Here is a 19,667-nt window from a genome sequence, read left to right as displayed (position 1 = left end):
CAAGCACGATGTGGTGCATCTTTTAACCCAGAACGACTGCCCAGCCGGCATGTAGCGGCACCTTCCAGGCATCAGGGTTAGCCTGATTGTAAGCAACAGACTTTACCTGCTGCCAAATGAGACACACCCGGAGGGCCTGTGTTCCTCTCACAACCCTCCCTGTGTCCTCAGCTTCCAGAGCTGACAAGCAGGAACCAGGCATGGACTCTTGATCTGTGTCCCATTGGTCCACATGCCTTGTAGGGGATAGCCTGGCGTCCCCTGCAGAAGCAGCTGCGTGGAGTGGGAGGAACATAGTTTCTGAGCCAGAAAAAGCTTGATTGGAATCCCAGCTGCACTATTGACTTTCTAACTCCCTAGGGCCTGCTCTAAGCCTCAGTTCCCTTGTCTGCAAAATGGGGATGAAGTCTGCTGTGAGGCTTGCGTGTTTGTGGAGGACTTTAGTGCAGTCGCTTGATAGGTATTGAGCAATCAGGAAGCAGTAACTGCTGTTCTTATTTGTGGGGGCGTTGGAAGGCACTGTGGGGTCACACAAATGGGTGGACTTTGGAATCAGGTCTGAGTTCAAATCCTCATTCGGCAGGTCATTCATTAAATACTTAACGAGTACTTATTGCAGGTTTTATAGTGGAGTTGAGATTGTGCTTGTTCCCAGCAGTCTTTGATGTTGGGTAACAGCATACTTACTGAATCTCAGTTTCATCATTTAAATGGGGGTAAAAATACCAATCTTGTATGATTGTGGTGGGAATGAAATAAGTATTTATAAATGGCAGCTAGCTAGTTTATTATTACAGAATTTTCTATTCTAACTCAATGGTTAGTTGCCTAAGATGAACTGCTTGTCTTAAAATATTCCAGCTTTGATATTCAGTCCAGCAGATGTTTGTTGAGCACCTGTTATATAAAAGGCATCATGCCAGCCCAGGAGAATATTCTTACCAGCAAGGCACATTTGCAGTCCCCCAAGAAGTGGAGACGTCAGAGGCCCAGCCAGCTAGGCAGTAGCTGCCAGTCAGTGCTGCAGTAAAGGTATAAACCAAGTCCTGAGATAGATAGCACCGAGGAGGAAGCTGTTGTTTCTGCGTGGAGGAGCTGGTGAAGGCCATGTGTGATGGTTGTCTAAAGATGAGAGACTGCACAGGCAGGTGACAGTGCGAGGGAAAAGGGCATTCCAGCAGAGATGTTCCATCAGCAAAGGCGTGGAGCTGAGAGCCCACAGGGAGGCTCAGGTGTGGTGGTAATAGTGGGTCATTTGGGTGTGGTGAGGCTGGAAAGAGTGAATGGGGCTGGGCTGTGAAGGCTTAGGGAGTTCTCAGCCTTGTGGGCTGAGCCTATGATGTGGAAGGCTTACAGGAGGGCAGGGTGAGCCCCTGACTGCATGGGGCAAGCTGTCCGGTAAAAGTATAATGCCAGCTACTCATGGAATTTAAAACTTTTCTAGTAGCCACATTAAAACAGAAAAAAGAAAACAGGTGGAATCGATTTTAATAATAGATTTCATTTAACCCAGTATATTCAAAACATTATTTCAACATGTAATCAGCATAAATAACTTTTAATGAGCTATTTGGCATTCTTTCTTTTGGTACTAAGCCTTCAAAATCTTGTGTGTATTTTATACCACAGCACAGCTGAATTTGGACCACAGCCATATGGCTGATGTTCAACACATGGCCGGTGGCTGCTGCATTGGCCGCACAGGGTTAGCGGGTCTGGGGTGATGAGTTGAAAGTGATCTTCCTTGTCCTAGACCTTCCCCTGAGAGCCTGAACCAGCCTTCTCCCATCAAACCTTTAAACAGACCTGCCCAACAGCTAATTGGCAACTCAGGGAAAAGAGAAAACCTGGGGAATTTTGTCATCCATGGGTTTTATGGTGCAAAAAAAAAAAAAAAAAAGTAGAATTCCCTGGTGTTTCCCAGATTCATGTACATCTCCAAGGGACAGACCTGTACCATTTATTGAGCCTCTGGTATGGCCTGTTCATCCACTACATACTTCAGATAATACATTATTTCTAATTTTTTGACGTCTACAAAACAGGTTTCTCACCCATTTTACAGAGGAGGAGAGTCGGGACATGAGAGATTTAGTACCTTGTCCAAGATCGTTTAACCCGATGAGGCAGAGCTAAGGCACAAACCTGATTTCGAACCTGTGTTCCTACCTTTCCCTAATAGGATCTAACACTCTGTGTACATTATAATCTCCAAATCGGAGAAAAGTGCATATAAGAAGTTAGCATGTGTGCATACATGCATATCTACATACACAGAAGTAGGAAAAGATGGGAAAGTTACAATCACAGAAAAAAAATCACAAACAGTTCTGTGCTGAAGAATGCGTCCCCGCTTTCCTCCTCTCTGCCTCTGGTCTCCTGCCCACACATCCTGGGGACCATTTGGAATGTCCCCATACCGACCGGTTGCCGTGGGTGTGTGCTGGTGGGGGGTAGGGGTGTAGCAGGTGGAGTTTCATTAGAATCAGTAGAACTCAGGCGTTTGTGAAGTTTCCGTTTCCCTGGTTAGGGAAGCTAGAGGCCGTGGGGCACTGGCATTTGAGAAGCTGGAGGTTGCAGCTTCCATCCTGCCTGAGCTGCTTGCTGGGCAGAAGCCAGGCTGAGCAGGCTGAGATGTGAGCTTCATTTATTTCTCTCTGCAAGGGGCTGCTGAACCATGATGGGGGCACAAAGTGGGTGAAGGGCGGGAAGACAAGTGCGGTGCACCCAGGAAGGTGGGGACTGTCCAGGCTTCAGAGTCACAGATGTGGGTTTGACCTTTGACTCTGCCAGTCCTTTCTTTTGTGTCAGTGGCAGGGCCTTGGATTCCTCATTGTGAAACTGGAGCAGTCATTTTAGGCAGAGCTGTTTCCAGTGTAATGGACAGAGACCCTTGGAGCCAGTCAAAGTTGAAAGAGGTGTTCATCACATACAGAGACACATCGGAGTACCCTGAGGACAGAAGCCTGTGTAGAGCTGGCCTCCCAGGGGACTGGACTTCTCTTGTGGCCTCTCAGGAGTGCTCCCTCCACCCCCAGGCCTCTCTCCTGCCTGCCTTCCCTGGTGACTACATCTGTGTGATTGTCTAACTTCAGTGTCCCTTCATGTCTCTTAGATTCTTGAAGTAGAGGCCAATTGGCCCAGCTTCTCCTCTAGGCAAGCCCACATTTCGGGGCAGATGTGATTGAGCCAGCCCTGGCCCAGGAGGCTGCCCAGTGCAGCTCCTGGGCCCAGAGCCATGGTGAGGCAGTCCTCAGCCCAGAGGGAGGCAGGCAGGCATGGACAGTGTTCTGTGGTGGCCTTTTCACCCTCCAAAGGTGATTACTTCTTGATTTCTCTTCCCCGAGCCTGCCTCCCAACTTCCCAGACTTTAAGCTGAAACCTCCGATTTCATTGAAAATAAACAGAAGCCTTTAGTCCCCCAACCTCACAGTACGGAGCCACCCCCACCCCCGGTGCCATCTCCCTACCCTCCTCTTGTTGAGTTCGAAGGGTCCTTTGCCTCTCAAAGGCAGGTCTGTCCATTCGGCTTCCCGTCTTGCTCCTACACAGACCTTCTTTTTTCAGTGTCAGGGTTTTCTCCCATTCTATTAGATCCCTCAAACATCATTCTCTGGTTTCTCTTATTATTTAAAGAAAAACCCTTTTGGCCACACACACTCTTCCCACAGAACTTTGAAGCAGTTGGCGGCCCTGGTGCTGTTTGGCGCGCTGGCATGCAGACCCGTCATCACAAGCTACCGGCAGACAGGGGGGCTTGCAGCAGAGTGTCAGCCAGCTCTGCACTGAGCACGTGCCACTGACAGTTTTTCCTTGGCCAGATGTTCCCGAGCAAGGAAGCAGTGTGTTCGCTTATGTTCTGGCCCAAGTGCCTCTGTCTTCTGACAGTTGACCTTCTTGACTGTCTTGGTTCCCACAATGGCACGTTCTTTTTCCTCACTCCTGTTCTCTGAGTACCCCCTTGCTCTTCCCCTTCCTGCCCGCTCTTCCACTTCCTACCCTGTAGCTGTCAGGGTGCCTTGGGGCTCAGTCCTGGGCCCTTTCTCTGCCTGCCTTGGACGTGATCTCTCTTAATCCAATAGTTGATGACTTCCAAATACAGATCCTCAGCCCAGACCCAGCTCCTGACTCATTTATCCTATTGCCTCCTTGATATTATTTCCACGACGATCTCTAAGAAGCATCCTCACATGCAGAGAGGTACCCACAGAGCACTCAATGCGCTTCTTGAGCCCACCCTTCCCCAGTGCCCACTCCTCCCCATGCCCCTTCTTGCTTCTCAGGAGACAGAATCACCACCCATGCCACCCATGCGGTGGTTCAGGCTCCAGACCTTGGATTTATTCTTGTGTCCCCCTTTCCCTTATTTGTCATGTCCAGTCAGTCACTGGGGCCTGTCCCTTATACCTTCAGAACATAACTCCATCCTCCTCTTTGTCACCGCTGATCCACCCCGTGTCCAAGCCACCACCAGCCCCCCAGCCCCTAGACTGCTCCAGAGCCTCCCTTTGCGTTCCCTCACAATCCACTCCCCACTGACCAGCCAGAGGGAGCTTTTCAGCACCTGCGCCTCCCTGCTGGAAAGCCCTTCAGCGCCTGCTGCTGTTCTTGGAATAATCTTGCCATGGCCTGCAGTACCTCTGCTTCTCCCTCCCCTCCCCTCCCCTCCCCTCCCTGGAGTCCCCTCCTGCCCTCGCCACCTCGCCACCTCCTTCCTCTCACTCCTCGGTAAGCCATGCCCTGCCTGGCTCAGGCCACTCTGCCCTCTGCCTGGTGCTCTTCCCAGCTTTTTTCCTGGCTGGTCCCTTTTCACCAAAGGGTCTCCTCCCCAGTTGTTATCTCAGAGATGCTTTCCCTTGCTGCCCCAGGTCACAGGTGAGTGAGAGCAGAGACGCTGCTTCTCCTGAAGCCTGATGAAGTACGCAGGATTCAGATGGGCATGTTTGCCTTTTAAATCCTGACCAGACCGCCCCGGCCCCAGTAGCTTGAGGCTTTTTTCCATGCCTCCAGGAACTTCTGAATGCATCTTAGAAATGTTGAGGACTGGTCATCGTGGAGACTGGGGCCTTTGAATGTCAGCTGCACTTATGGGGGCGGATGCAGACAGCAGCTTGAAGTGCAGGAGGGAAGTCAGGCCCAGCACTGCTAGCCAGACAGCCAGGGCTCGGCTAGCCCCAGGCCCGGGGTGCCACCTGCCAGTCCTGTGAGGAATTTGGGAGAGACAGCAGCGGGCTCTGACAGGCCATTATCTTCACAAGGAAATGGCCATGAATCAGAGTGCTGCTGATGGCTTGTTTCATTTTAAATAATTTTTTTGAGGCCGTATCAGAGGGAATGGGCTGCCGTTTGCAGCTTTGAACAGGAATGCTGTCCATTGCTGTTAGAAGCCATGGGATTTACAAACTGGGTGACTGTTGGCGTTTTTCCTCTTTGCTCCTTGGTTTCCTCCCTTCCGTGGTGGGGATAATAAATGCTGTCTGTCTGACACAGGGCCGTTGGGGTGCGTTCCAGGTGTTGGTATGTCGGCTAGCATGAATTCAGCGCCCGCTCTGTGCCGAGCCCTGAGTTATACAGCTTCCTATTCCATCCTCACCACGGTCCCGCGAAGGTGGGCACCACTCAAGGCTGCAGTCTGGCTTAGAGGAGCTCAGTGCACCCATCCCTGGGCCGCCCACGGGTATGGGTGGAGATGTCTCAGCCCACCTGTACAGCGTCCCTGTGGGTGGGCAGAGCTCTGCGTACAGATGCATTTGCTTTCCAGATTCTCACAGTCATCCTTTAAAACAAGCTGTTCTCATTGTTCAGATGATGGCATGGAGGCCTAGTGGAGTTAAGTGACTTGCTCAAAGCCATTTAGCCTGTAAGTGATACGTCCTGGATTTGAAGGCAAGTCAGTCTGGAAGTCCTTTGGAAGACCTGAAAGGAGAATTGGTAAAGCCAGGGGTTCCTGTACCTTTCAGGCCTTAAGAAAGTAATAGTAGGTTTTTTGTTTTTGTTTTTTGTTTTTTGTTTTTGTTTTTTTCCCTCTCTCTGTTCCCAATTTCATGAAGGAAATTATACATTTGCCCAAATGGCACTTCCGTTAATATTTCCTGAACCTTAATGTTTGCTCTTGACTGGCATTATGCCATCCTAGCACAATAATATTTGTCATCTCATACCTTAGGAAACTCTGCCTGATTTTGAATGATACAACAAAGGTTTTGGGATCTAAATGGAATGAGAGGAATGGTAAGAGATTAAGGATCCCTCATAAAAAAAAAAAACCAGGATGGTATCAATAAGACCTTTCCCAACTCTGAGTCCACATTCTGCCACCTCGGTCACTTAGATGGAGATGTCATCTTCCTCCCCAAGATGATGACAGGCCACCCACTACCCTGGGACAAAACAGGGCAGACAGTATAGAGCATAGGTCCCTCTGCTAGAGAACATTGGTGTACAGCGCTCTTCTGCTTCCAAGAACCCCTCACTCCGTGCTACTCGCCCAGGATATTGTAATGGACATCTGCCTTTGATATATCCCTGCCTGATTCCTAACCCCACTCCTTCACTGTGTTTGGAAAGTACTCTTCCCGCTGTACAAATTGGAAGGCTAGGCTGTGGGCGTATGGACCTGGGCTTGTCTAGTCACACATGCATGAGAGCTGGTGATGCAGAAAGCTGGGGGGTGGGGAGTTCATCTGGAGACTGTGCCAGCAGCCACATCTAGTTTTTGGGGGTGGTCATGGTGGCTCGGCACCTCCTGCTCCAGTGCCCGTGTCCAGTGCTGACAGGTGGTGATGCAGGCTCTGGCATCCTCACACTGGGAGTGTGAGTTGGGATCCACTTATAGCAGCACAGCATAATGTCCTGCCCATTTTCTGAGCCTCGTTCTTTGGCTTTTCTGGGAATCAATGAGATGCCAAAGGCCTTTAAGTAAACTCCTCAATTTAAATCAGCCAAAGTCTTTTTCATCTGCTTAAAGCTAAGAAGCTGACTTTTATAGAGATGTTCCTCTGTAGTTAGCCAAACATTTGTATTCATTCCTCAGGCCCCTGAAAGTTCTACTTCACCTGTTAGGACCCTCCACGGGCCACAGAATTCACAGGAGAATCCCAGGTTTAGTGGGTGGCAGGACTGTGGGCTCAGCCATCTCCCTTCATTATTATTGTGACCCAGGTTTCCATCATGCCTCCCAGACTGTGACCTCTGTGGGGACACAACTGAGTCCTTCATCTCTATCCTCAGCTCCTTGAGCAATGCTTGGCACACGGTAGGTGCTCGGGAAGGTTTGAATGAATGGGCCAAGGAACCAACGAAGAGATGAGAGAAGTTGGTGCCTGTGGGCTCTCTGCAGCCTTAATGAGTCTGGCCTGGCTTGGGCAGGAAGGGGGCCACGTGCCTGGAGACTGCAGACTGCCTGCAGTTCCATGCTGGAGATGGGCTGGGGAGATCATGGAACTTAGAGCAGGAAGGCAAGTAGCTAGAGCCATGAAAGGGACAGCCACTCCTCTGAGTGGAGGCAGCGTAGTTGGTACTTCCCGATCCTTTCACCTCATGGCACGTACAGAACACAGTATTATTTGTCTGGTACCCAGGGGTTTGTCCAGCTGGTGCTGGAGCAAAGGCCCCTCTCACAGCACACCGGTGACCCAGTGCCCACTGCTTAGAGCGCTGACCCCAAGGGAACTTAGAGACCCGTGTGGCCTCTTAGCCCTTTGTCATGTAAGTTGCAGATGTTTTTCCTAGTTGTGTATTTGCCTTTATGATTTATTTTTTCTTCCACTTGGTTTATTCTTGACCATCACAGTTCTTTCTACAGGAGGTTCCAGCCTTGACAGGAAGAGTGTGGCCCTTCCTGGAATCCCTCTGGACACACCCTCCTAGCTTCCTCTAGGAAAGATGCGGCAGCTCAAAGGGAAGCCCAAGAAGGAGACCTCCAAGGACAAGAAGGAGCGGAAGCAAGCCATGCAGGAGGCCCGGCAGCAGATCACCACAGTGGTGCTGCCCACGCTGGCCGTGGTCGTGCTCTTGATCGTGGTGTTTGTGTACGTGGCCACGCGCCCCGCCATCACCGAGTGAGCCCCGCAGCCAGCCGCGGACCCCATCGGCACGGAGAGGAGGCGCGGGAGGGGGACGCAAACAAAAAATGGCTTTCATATTCAGAGATGTTCATGTTGCTGAGCTGTAAGCTGGAGCACCCTGTCTTCTCTGGTCTTTGACTTGATTAAAGTATCTCCGCTTTTCTTGGGAGGGAATAGGGGATGTTTTATCAGTGAATGTGCCATACACCTTATGGTCCACTTCATGTGCCTTTCAGACTTCAAAGCGCGCGCGCGCGTGTGTGTGTTTCTTTTTCTCTCCTAAAAATCAATAAGTAGCTCCACCTGAAGAGGTGCGGAACCTCTGGGTTGGGAAGCAGCTGGAATCCGCACTCACCTCATTCCCATTGTTTGGATCATGCCTCTTTCCAACACGTGTCACAATCTCCAAAGGGACTGTATTTCTTCTCTGTGCTTAATGTGATTTGAAATATGTTGAATCAAAGTGAAATATTTATTTTTTGAATAAAGGAGATAATAGCCTTAAACTGGATGCTTATCATGTTTTGCCAGTTGCTGTCTGTGAGTCTCCCCCTGCCCAGGGGTCTGCCCCTCTTCCCTCCCCTTCCCTTTCTCCTGTGGCTCTCTCCACCTTCCCCAGCACTCCCTCTGCTCATCATTTCTGAGTAAAATTATGCTTTTTGACTGACAATTTTAAGATGGAGAGGGACAGAAAGGGTGCATTAATTGGCTTGCTTTAGAAAGTGAGAGTTCTAATTAGACTGTGACCACAGATGCTTTTTACACCAGTTAGGTTTTCCTACTTTAACTTGGTATGTTTGTGCAAACAGCAATGCAGAGTGGTCCTGGAAGTAAAGGTCAGGCTTGGTTTTGTTCTTATCTGAAAGGATGCAAATTGTTGGCATTCCAGCTGAGTTTTCAATGCAAATTGGCTGGAATGGTTGCCTCATTTTATTCTAACAGCACTGCTCATGCGGTCCCGGTTCCTGATGGAGCAGCCTCTCTTTGGAAGTCAGATTCATGGTGACTGTTCTGAGGATTTCTGTTCTCCTGTCATTGCTGATTATGGAGATTTGTGGGGAGAGAAGCGCTTTTCCTAATCCCCGTGGCTGTGCGACTCGCTCATTGATGGCAGAGGCTGTTAGTGGAGATTTGGGGCCTCTTGGAGTGAGTCTCTCAGGAAGATGAAGCAGCTATTGAAAGGAAGGACTTCCCTGGCTGATGCCTGGAGAGCCTGGACTCGGCAGGCCGACAGAGCTCTGCGGCCCTACTCTGTCAGCTGGTCTCAGAGAGACCCGGTGCCTCCTCATACTTACTTAAGGGCCAATGGCCCTGGAAAGAGATTCGCTAAAATACTTAACAAATTCAGAGGCCGCTAGCATCACGTTCCTCTGAGGTTTCTGTTTTCCTCCCCTTTATTTGGTTCTGTTACAAACTTCAATGCTTGCTGGTCTGAGAAAGACTGCAGGCCACTGTCCCAAGGACTTTCTCATTCAGGGGCTGGAGGGAGGGGGAAGGCATCTGCAGCCATCTGCTCCTCACAGTGGCCGCCGTGCGGCTGGTGAGTCCCCTTCCAGGGGGGCAGATGCTGTGAGGATGGAGCAAGGACAGCCCATTCTCTCCAGCAGAAAGACCACAGTCTGCATGTCTTGCAATTACCTGATCGGCATTTAGTTCTCAGTCTGCCACTCAGAATTGTATATTACTTAATCCCACTGAACCTCAGTTTCTCCGTCCGTAAAGAACTGGTAAAGTCACTTTTAGGAAGGTAAACTCTCTAGTAGAAAATGTGGCTTTTAGAACAAACCTGGGTTTTGATGCAGATTTTGCTGCTGAAATTCCTCTGAATCCACTTAGAGGTTATCTTGCCTCATAGGAGTGTGGGGAGGGTTAAGTTGAAATAGTGTATTTGTAAAGCCAAGTCTAGTGCCTGGGGCTTAGTTACTCATAGTTACTGTGTAAACAATAGTAGCTTGATATTTTACATGTATTTATTTCTCACACAGCCTCATGAGGTAGGTACGATTATTACTCAATCTTACACAGGAGGAAGCTGAGGCAGGCCAGGGAACCTGTCCATGTCACACAGCTAGTGAGTGGAGGAGCTCTGGTTTGTTTATTCTTAAGCTTGTGTTACAGTGCGTTTTAGACATACGCAAAACTAGATGCAGCATGCCTCAGGTCCCTGTTGACCATTCTTCAGCAAACCCCACTACCTGGCTGCTCCTGCCCGTCCATCTGCTCTGCCCCCACATCCAGACACCCTCATGCACACATGCCTTAGACTGTTTGGGGCAAAACAGGAGATGGGATTTTAAACCCAGGCAGCCTGGCTCCAGAGTCTATGCTCTTCTTCATCATTAAAATCTGTTGCCTTTCAGTAAATTATTTTTCTACTCCCTGGTCTAAAGAAACCTTGCCTGCCCAGGGTATTTGAATAGCCCTCACCTGGTCATGGTGAACAGCCTTTGATGCCATCTTTAGACAAATGGGCTGTCAGTTTGGCCTGCCTTGTGGGCACTAACTCCACCCAGCCTCTGGTCTGTTGCTCAGCGAAAGAGGAGCTTCACCTGGTAGCGATAAGTGAAATAATCTTTTCCATGGGCTCCTTACTTAAAACATTTCAGTGTTCTTGCTTAGGAAATTTTGTGTATGATGTGAAAAGAATATAATCTTGGGGAAACGGACATATCTGAATTCTCCCTCTGCCATTTTCTAGCTGAATGACCTTACTCAGGGCCCATGACCTGCACCCACTTGCCCCACGTCTGTGAAGTAAGGTTTAATTTCTAGGGGATGTTGGCAGGATATATTGAAATATGAAAATGGCATACTTTGTGCCTAGTACATTATGGAGGCCCCATAAATGGCCATTCCCTTTTCATCAGTGTGTTCAAAAACTCAGAATATAAATGAAGGCCTGCTCCCCAAGGCTCTACTGGCCAAACAGACATGGCACACACAGTGTGATAGATCCTTTAGGTGCTTGTGGCTCTATCTTCACCACTGTTTTCCTCTTTATTGTCCATCAGGAGGCCTAATTGGTTTGAACTGGACCTTCAGAAGGCAGCTACTAGACAGGCTTGGTGAAGGCAGGCTGAAAATGGACCTTTAAAAGATAAACATTTTGATGTTAGTCACCTGGCAGGGACCAGATGCCAATTTACTGTGGACTTGCTTGGTGGAAGTTTAACAATTCTCAGGGGAAATAGTGCTCTCGTATGGGTGTACTTGGTAATGATTTGAGACACCAGCTTCCAAATTATTTCCAGCTATTCAATGGCTTTAAGGCAATACTGAATTATTTATTAGAAGTTTCACAGAAAGTCATACTGGGGTTTCAGCAGTAGAATCTAGCACTCTTGGCTTTCAGAGTCCTCATTACTAAGCCTAATGTTTCTTGAAGAGCATATTCTGAAAGAAAATTTGAGTTGGAAACAAGAATAGAAACCATTGTCATTGGTTTAAAAGGTGTCATTTGATGTATTTTTTTTTTTTTTAAGTCCCGATACCAAGATGTGTTTGCATATACATTTTCTGGCTAATGAAAATCTTGGTGATTATGGAGGGTATGAGACTGAGAGAAGAAGGATCTGGACCCAGTCTGCTACTCCGTGTGACACTGGCCAGGCACCTCATATAGGTATGTTGGACCATACAATCTCATGAGAGCTCTTATATCCCAGAGCTTCTGTGAACATACAGTTAACAAAATACCTATGTGAATGAATAGATTTACTTGGAGCTCAGAGAACCAATGGCACCTGGTGTAAGAGGTCTGAGGATAGAAGCTACAAGGTAGCCTGTGTATCTTCTCGTGATCTTCCCAGATCTCTATAAATGCAGTGGTTGCTACCAACTGGTCATGAGTCTAAACTTGTAAAGGTTAAGTTCAGTTTGATTGGTCCTGAGGCCACCATCTATTAAGTTTTCCTGGTCAGTTCAAGGACAGAGCAAGTATGCACCCATCCATCCTTCATGTGTCCTTCATGAGGTAAGATAGGGAACCTGCAGCCAGGCTCGTCTGTGAACTGGAGATGGTTAAGACACTGCTGTAGGTTGCTAGGAAAATTCAAGAGATGATTGCCCTTCCCTCTTCCCCAAAAGGGTCTCACACCGTTCATTACTTTTCAGAGGTAGAAAAATAAGGAAATCTTTTGAAATTATGGCTCTGAGGTTTTTTGTTTGTTTGTTTGTTTTTTTTTTTTTTTTTTTTTTTGGGAAGTCTACCATCACATTCCCTATATCTCTGCCTTGAATATATCCCATACAGAATATTTTTCAAAGATGTCTGCCTTTGAATGTATTTGAAACTAATTCTGTGTTCTGTACAGTATTTCCCAGACTTTTGCTTAAACATTAGAAATGAGATACAGAATTTTGGGATCAGGAAGATGAATGAATAGCCTCCTCTAAATCTTTTGAGAGTATCTGTATTAGAATTGCAGAAGGGTTTGTACATCCTCTGGATCCGTGTCCCCTTTCCTCCGTGCTTGAAATAGCAGGCAGAGCAACTGTGCACGTATGGTTTGCCTCTACCTGGCAAAACTCTTACTGTCAGGCCTAACTTTTTCTTACGAATCTTAATGCAGTTCAGTAGGCAGTCCTCTTCTGAGTATTTTCTTATTACAAGGCAAATGTCCCTGACTTCAGTGTATTTCAGTCTTGTCATGTGTATTATCTCCCTGCCTGCCAGTTCTTTGGAAAGGAGCCAGTCTTTTCAAAAAGCTTTTATTCCCTTGAACTGTTAACAACTTAAGGAATGTGGAACTGAGAGAGGATTTGGATGCTCAGCAATGTCATGGTTAAGGGTCTTCTCCTTCCCTTGTGTTCACTTTCCCATTGTTTCATAAAAGTTGTCTGCTTTTGAACTTTCCCACAAGGAAACTTTCATCCAACCTTTGAATATTCCCTTCCAACTGAAATAGGCACAACTGGTCACACGGGGATCACCCAGCTTTTTCAGAAACCATATTAAGTCATTTGGGATCAGGCTTAACCTCAAAGGCACTGACAAGTTTGGGTTGGAAAAAATTAAGAAAGCCCATTATGAACTCTTTTTTCAGACTCCTCCACCTTGAAATTTCTCTGTCTCCACCTGATTCTGTCAAAGGTCTACCCATCTGTTGCATCCACCCCAATTCTCTAGAGACATTGAAATTTTCCTATCTCACACAGTCCTCCCAGATTAGATTTTAAAAGACATATTTAAAGCAAAAATGTACAAAACGTTGAAGGAAAAAAGGAAAAAGGAAGGTAAATATGAACAAAACCTATGGCAACAGTTTTAACATCAGCAAAAGAAATATAAGGTGAACATGCCATGAGGGACAAAGGATGACATATACTAGTACTCTGATAAAAGATTATGAATGTGTAAATATAGCTTCAACATATATAAAGCAAGCGACTATTGACAGGACCATGAGAAGAAATACATCACAATTTTAGTTGTTTGTAAGGTAGCACTTTTAGAATTTGATAGATCAAGCAGATGAAAGGAGCACATATATAGAAGATTTGAATAATAACATTAATAAGCTTGATATGGTATATAAAACTAGATCCTTTTACTCAATGGAGAATTTAATTTTTTAAGAGTGCACATGAAAAACGTTAATAAAAATTCGCTTGGTTTTCAATTTTGGTGGAAAATAACCCACAGATTCAAGAAATTCAACAAACTGTAAGTAGGGTAAACAAAGAAAACCACGCCTAGGCATGTCAGAGTCAAATTACTAAAAACCAAAAATAAATAGTGGTGGGCATAGAAATCTAGCCTCAACCTTCTCTACCATTTAGCACTTGAAAAGCAATGCCTACAAAGTTCTCAGGGAGAAAAAGACCAACCCAAGAGCTCTTTTTATGTTTCCTTTGTATAATATGTTGCTCATTTAACAACTATTTTCAGTGTAATGACTATGTGTAATGACTTGGTACTGGGAGATACATCAGTGAGAAAAATATAAAATATTCCTGTCTTTATTAAATAGAGTACATTCTAGCAGGGGAACACATCAAACTAACATGTATAACTGCAATACATAAGCATTTCTAAACATGGAAGAATTAGGGACTATTTCTCCTGAGTATTTTATGAAGAAACCATAAGAGGATAGTGTCCAAACAAGAGAAACGGAGAAGCTACAGGAAAATAACTTCCTATAGGATTATGATAAAATTAACTGTGCAAACTATGGTTTCAGAAATGTTATAACAAGTTGGAAGGGAGAAGATATGAGGTGGCATAAGTATTCTTTCTTGCTCTTTTAATGTTAGGACTTGAAATTATTTAAAGCTGATAATATACTTTGAAGTGTAAGGGTAAGTACTGAAAGAATAAATAGAAATAATATAACCAGCTTATTTGGTGGAGGAGCAGTATGAAGTGAAGCACACTATTATTTTATTGTTGCTTATGTATGGTGTCAGTAGATAGAAATTAAGGAAATAGAGGATTAACGAATAAAGGTGCTAGACGAAAACATGGGGGAGAACTCCGTATCACTGGTCTGGGCGATGATTTTTTTGGATATGAACCCAAAAGCACAGACAACGAAGGCAAAAATGGACAAATGGGATTACCTCGAATGAAAAAGCTTCTGACCCAAGGAAACAATCAACAGAGTGAAGAGACATCCTACAGAATGGTTAAAAAAAAAGTGCGAACTATACATTTGATAGGGGGTTAATATCCGAAATATATACGGGGAGATGGTTAATGGGTACCCCCCCAAAATGGAATGAATAAGATGTGGTATTTGATAGCACAATAGGGTGACTATAGTCAATAATGTATATTAAAATAATGAATATAGTTGGATTGTAACTCAAGGGATAAATGCTTGAGGAGGAATGGATACCCCATTCTCCATGATGTGCTTATTTGACATTGCATGCCTGTATCAAAACATCTCATGCACCCCTTAAATATATACACCTATATACTCATATAAATTTTAAAACCCCAAATATATATAAATATATATGGAACTCAATAGTAAGAAAACATTAGAAAATGAGCAAAAGACCTGAATAGACATTCTCAAAAGACATACATATGGGCAACTGGTATATGAAAAAATATTCAACCTCACTAATCAGGGAAATGCAAATTAAAATAATATCACCCTTATACCTGTTAGAATGGCTATTATCCAAAGGACAAAAAAATAAGTGTTGGAGAGGATGTGAAGAATGGAACACTTGCACACTGCTTGTGGGAATGTAAATTAGTGCAGCCATTATGGAAAATATGGAGGTTCTCCAAGACATTAAAAGTAGAACTACCATGTGATCTACCAATCCCACTACTGGGTACATAGTTAAAGGAAATGAAGTAAGTATGTCAAAGAGGTATCTGTACTGTTATATTCACTGCAGCACTATTCACAATAGCCAAGATATAGAAACAACCTAAGTGTCCATCAGGGGATAAATGGATAAAGAAAGAGGTATATACGCAATGGAATACTGTTCAGCCTTTAAAAAGATGGAATTTCTGTCATCTGTGACAATATGGATGAACCTGGGAGGGTTTATGTTAAATGAAATAAGCCAGGCACAGAAAGATAAATACTGCATGATCTCACTTATATGTGTAATCTGAAAAGGCTGAACTCATGGAAGAGTTGCAGGGGCTGACGGAAGGGGGTTTGAGAGCTTTTGGTCAACAATACAAAATTTCAGGAGGAATAAGTTCAGGAAATCATTTAATACAGCATGGTGACTACAGTTAATGCATTCTTGAAAATTACTAAGAGTAGATTTTAAGTATTCTCATCACAAAATGACAACTATGTGAGGTAATGTGTATGTTAATTAGCGCCATTTAGCCATTCCACAATGTATACATATTTCAAAACAACATATACATGATTATGCACAATTTTTATCAATTTAAAAAGCTAAAAACCAACATTCTGGAGAGGCCATGGAGAAATGGGAATGCTTCCATGCTATTGGTGAAGGAATGTAAATTAATTCAGCCACCGTGGAAAGCAGTTAGGAGATTTCTCAAAGAATTTAAAACAGAGTTACCATTTGACCCACCATCCCATTACTGGGTATATGCCCAAAGGAAAATAGACCATTATATCAAAAAGACACACGCACGCATGTTCATTGCCATGCTGTTCTCAATAGCAAAGATGGGAAATCAACTTAGATGCCCATCAGTGTGAACTGGATAAAGAAAATGTGGTACATGGAATACTATGCAGCCTAAAGAATGAAATAATGTCTTTTGTAGCAACATTGATGGAGCTGGAGGACATAATCCTAACTGATACAGGAAAAGAAAACCAGACACCCCATGTTGTCACTTATAAGTGACAGCTAAACATTGAGCACCCATGGACGTAAAACTTAGGAACAATAGATACTGGTGGGCTACTAGAGGGGGGAAGGAGGGAGAGGTGTGTAGGTTGAAAAACTTACTACGTACTGTGCTCACTACCTGGGTGCAATATACCCATGTAACAAACCTGCATAGGTACTCACTATCTAAAATAAAAGCTGAAATTAAAAGGGAAAATCAGGAAATTATATGAAATATATAATGATCATTTGAAAAACAAATGAAAAACCTTTCCTGACAAAAAACAAGAGAAAAAAAATAACAAAGTAGCCATTAGTGAGAGACAGGACTAGCTGGATTTCCTAAGCCGACTAAGAATCCCTAAGCCTAGCTGGGAAGGTGACCGCTTCCACCTTTAAACAGGTAGTTTAAAGGGCTTGCAACTTAGCTCACACACGACCAATCAGATAGTAAGGAGAGCTCACTAAAATGCTAATTAGGCAACAACAGGAAGTAAAGAAATAGCCAATCATATGTTGCCTGAGAGCACAGTGGGAGGGACAATGATCGGGATATAAACCCAGGCATTCAAGCCGGCAACAACAGCCTTTGGGTCCTTTCCCTTTGTGTGGGAGCAGTGTTTTCACTCTATGTCACTCTGTTAAACCTTGCAACTGCACTCTTCTGGTCTGTGTTACCGCTCGAGCTGAGCTTTCGCTCGCCATCCACCACTGGTGGTCTGCTCCTGATCCAGTGAGGCGCCCATTGCTGCTCCTGATCAGGCTAAAGGCTTGCTCTCGTTCCTGCATGGCTAAATGCCTGGGTTCATCCTAATTGAGCTAAACACTAGTCTCTGGGTTCCACGGTTTTCTTCCGTGACCCACGACTTCTGTTAGAGCTATAACACTCACCGCATGGCCCAAGATTCCATTCCTTGGAATCCGTGAGGCCAAGAAACCCAGGTCAGAGAACACGAGGCTTGCCACCATCTTGGAAGTGGCCTGCCGCCATTTTGGAAGCAGCCCACCACCATCTTGGGAGCTCTGGGAGCAAGGACCCGCTGGTAACATTTTGGTGGCCACGAAAGGACCTTCAAAGTGGTGAGTAATATTGGACCACTTTCGCTTGCTATTCTGTCCTATCCTTCCTTGGAAAGTGGAGGAAAATACCGGGCACCTGTCAGCCAGTTAAAAATAATTAGCGTGGCCGCCAGACTTAAGACTCAGGTGTGAGGCTATCTGGGGAAGGGCTTTCTAACCCCCAACCCTCTGGGTTGGACACATTGGTCTTCCTGGAGCCAGCTTCCACTTTCAGTTTTCTTGGGGAAGCCGAGGGCCGACTAGTAGCAGAAAGCTGTTGTCCCGAACTCCCAGCAGTAGCCGGTTGAGATCATGTCACAGCCAGAAGTTTCTACTCAACAGTCACCCATGCGTGCACCTCTACCTTTCCTTCTGACCCATACCTCCTGGGTCCGGACTACAACTTTCTTGAAAGTGTAGCCCCAAAATTCTCCTTGCCTCTGAATCTACTTCCTCTGATCCCTGCCTCCTAGGTACTCATGGTTCAGACTTTCATTTCCTTTAGCAAGTTATATCTCCAAAGGGATCTAAGGAAGCTCTAGGATGCATCCTTAGACATCTAGGCTATAAACCCAGGGAGTCTTATCCCTGATATCCCTCCCGATTTAGGTATAAAGCTCTCGACATGGGCAGTTATGTGGGACCCATTACCCACCACCCTTGCTAGGGCCCCAAGTTTGTAATGGCTAAGAGAGAGAGATGGGGGGGGAGAGAGAGAGAGAGAGAAACAGGAAGTCAAAGAGAAAAAGAAAAAGATGGAAATAGTTTAAAAAAAAAGTGTGCCCTATTCCTTTAAAAGCCATGGTAAATTTAAAACCTGTAATTGATAATTGAAGGTCTTGTCTGTGACCCTATAACACTCCAATGCCACTTTGTTGTCAGTGTAAATAAGGGCGTAGCCCTAAAGCACTGAGGCCACTGACAACCTGTAGCTTTCCTATCAAAAATCCTTAACCCAGTAACCCAAGGATGGGCCAAATGCATTCAGTCAGTAGTGGCAACTGCTTTGCTAAAAGTAGAAAAATAACTTTTAGAGGAAAGTTTGTTGTGAGCACACCTCACCAGTTCAGAATTATTCTAAGTCAAAAAAGCAAAAAGGTAGCTTACTAACTCAAAAATCTTAAAGTGTGGGGCTATTCTGTTAGGAAAGGGTAATGTACCTCCAACCACTGATAATTCCCTTAACCCAGCAGATTTCTCAACAGGGAATTTAAATCTTAATTACCATACAAAGGTCCGACCAGACCTAGGAGGAAGTCCCTTCAGGACAGGAAAATAGATGGTTCCTCCTAGGTGATTGAGGAAGAAACCACAATGGGTATTCAGTAATTGGTAAGGAGACTCTTGTGGAAGCAGAGTTAGAAAAATTGCCTAATAATTGGTCTCCTCAAACATGCGAGCTGTTTGCACTCAGCCAGGCCTTAAAGTACTTATAGAATCAAAACACTGTCTCAGTCATGACTGCAAAGGTTCACTACATGCTCTCTGAAATGAATTTGCATAAGAACTGTTGTTTATGCGAATGCATCTTGATGGGGCAGCTGGGTTGTTATGAAATACTCAGGAACCCAGCCCAGGTCTAGGACTCACCCCTGAGCGCAAAGGCAATGTTGGGCACGCTGATAAAAGACCGCTAGAATCCAGCAGCCCGGACCCCTTTCTTTGTGGTCAAGAGAGGCGGGAAAACAGGTGCAGGACTGCTACATCGGTGAGCGTAACTAATCCGATAAGCAGAGGTCCATGGGTGGTTACACACCTTCAAAAGGAATAAGCGTTAGGACCATAGAGGATGCTCTAGGACTGATGCTCATTGGAAAATGACTAGGGACGCTGGCATCCCTATGTTATTTTTTCGGATGGGAAATGTTCCCCGCCGAAGGCAAAAACGCCCCTAAGATGTATTCTGGAGGATTAGGACCAATATGACCTTCAGGTGCCAAGAAAGAAAAGACATATTCTTCTGCAGTACCACCTGGCCACAATATCTTCCTCAAGGGGGAGAAACCTGGCTTCTTGAGGGAAGTATAAATTGTAACACCATCTTACAGCTAGGCCTCTTTGTAGAGAAGAAGGCAAATGTAGTGAAGTGCCATATGTACAAACTTTCTTTTCATTAAGAGATAACTCACAGTTACGTAAAAAGTGTGATTTATGCCCTACAGGAAACCCTCAGTCTACCTCCCTACCCCAGTGTCCTCCTGACTCCTTCCCCAACTAATAAGGACCCCCCCTTCAACCCAAACC

The 19,667-nt window shown here is 45.4% G+C and overlaps 1 protein-coding gene and 1 long non-coding RNA gene across 3 annotated transcripts in view; one reads left to right on the top strand and one right to left on the bottom strand.

The window, feature by feature from the left end:
- The window catches only part of CEP295 (centrosomal protein 295), a 1,096,927-nt gene that overhangs the window by 251,463 nt on the left and 825,797 nt on the right, over positions 1-19,667 (bottom strand). The gene's annotated exons all lie outside the window — the stretch shown is intronic.
- Positions 1-19,667, top strand: part of LOC126936307 (uncharacterized) — a 300,630-nt gene that overhangs the window by 62,229 nt on the left and 218,734 nt on the right. For both annotated transcript variants that reach the window (XR_007719423.1, XR_007719422.1), the window contains exon 3: positions 7,805-11,688. This is a non-coding gene — a long non-coding RNA (uncharacterized LOC126936307). The remainder of the gene's footprint in view (positions 1-7,804; positions 11,689-19,667) is intronic.

The sequence above is a fragment of the Macaca thibetana genome, chromosome 14 (genome assembly GCF_024542745.1).
Source record: "Macaca thibetana thibetana isolate TM-01 chromosome 14, ASM2454274v1, whole genome shotgun sequence".
Lineage (NCBI taxonomy): Eukaryota > Metazoa > Chordata > Mammalia > Primates > Cercopithecidae > Macaca > Macaca thibetana.
The sequence above is the reverse complement of the archived record's forward strand: the minus strand, read 5'-3'. Positions and strand labels throughout refer to the sequence as shown.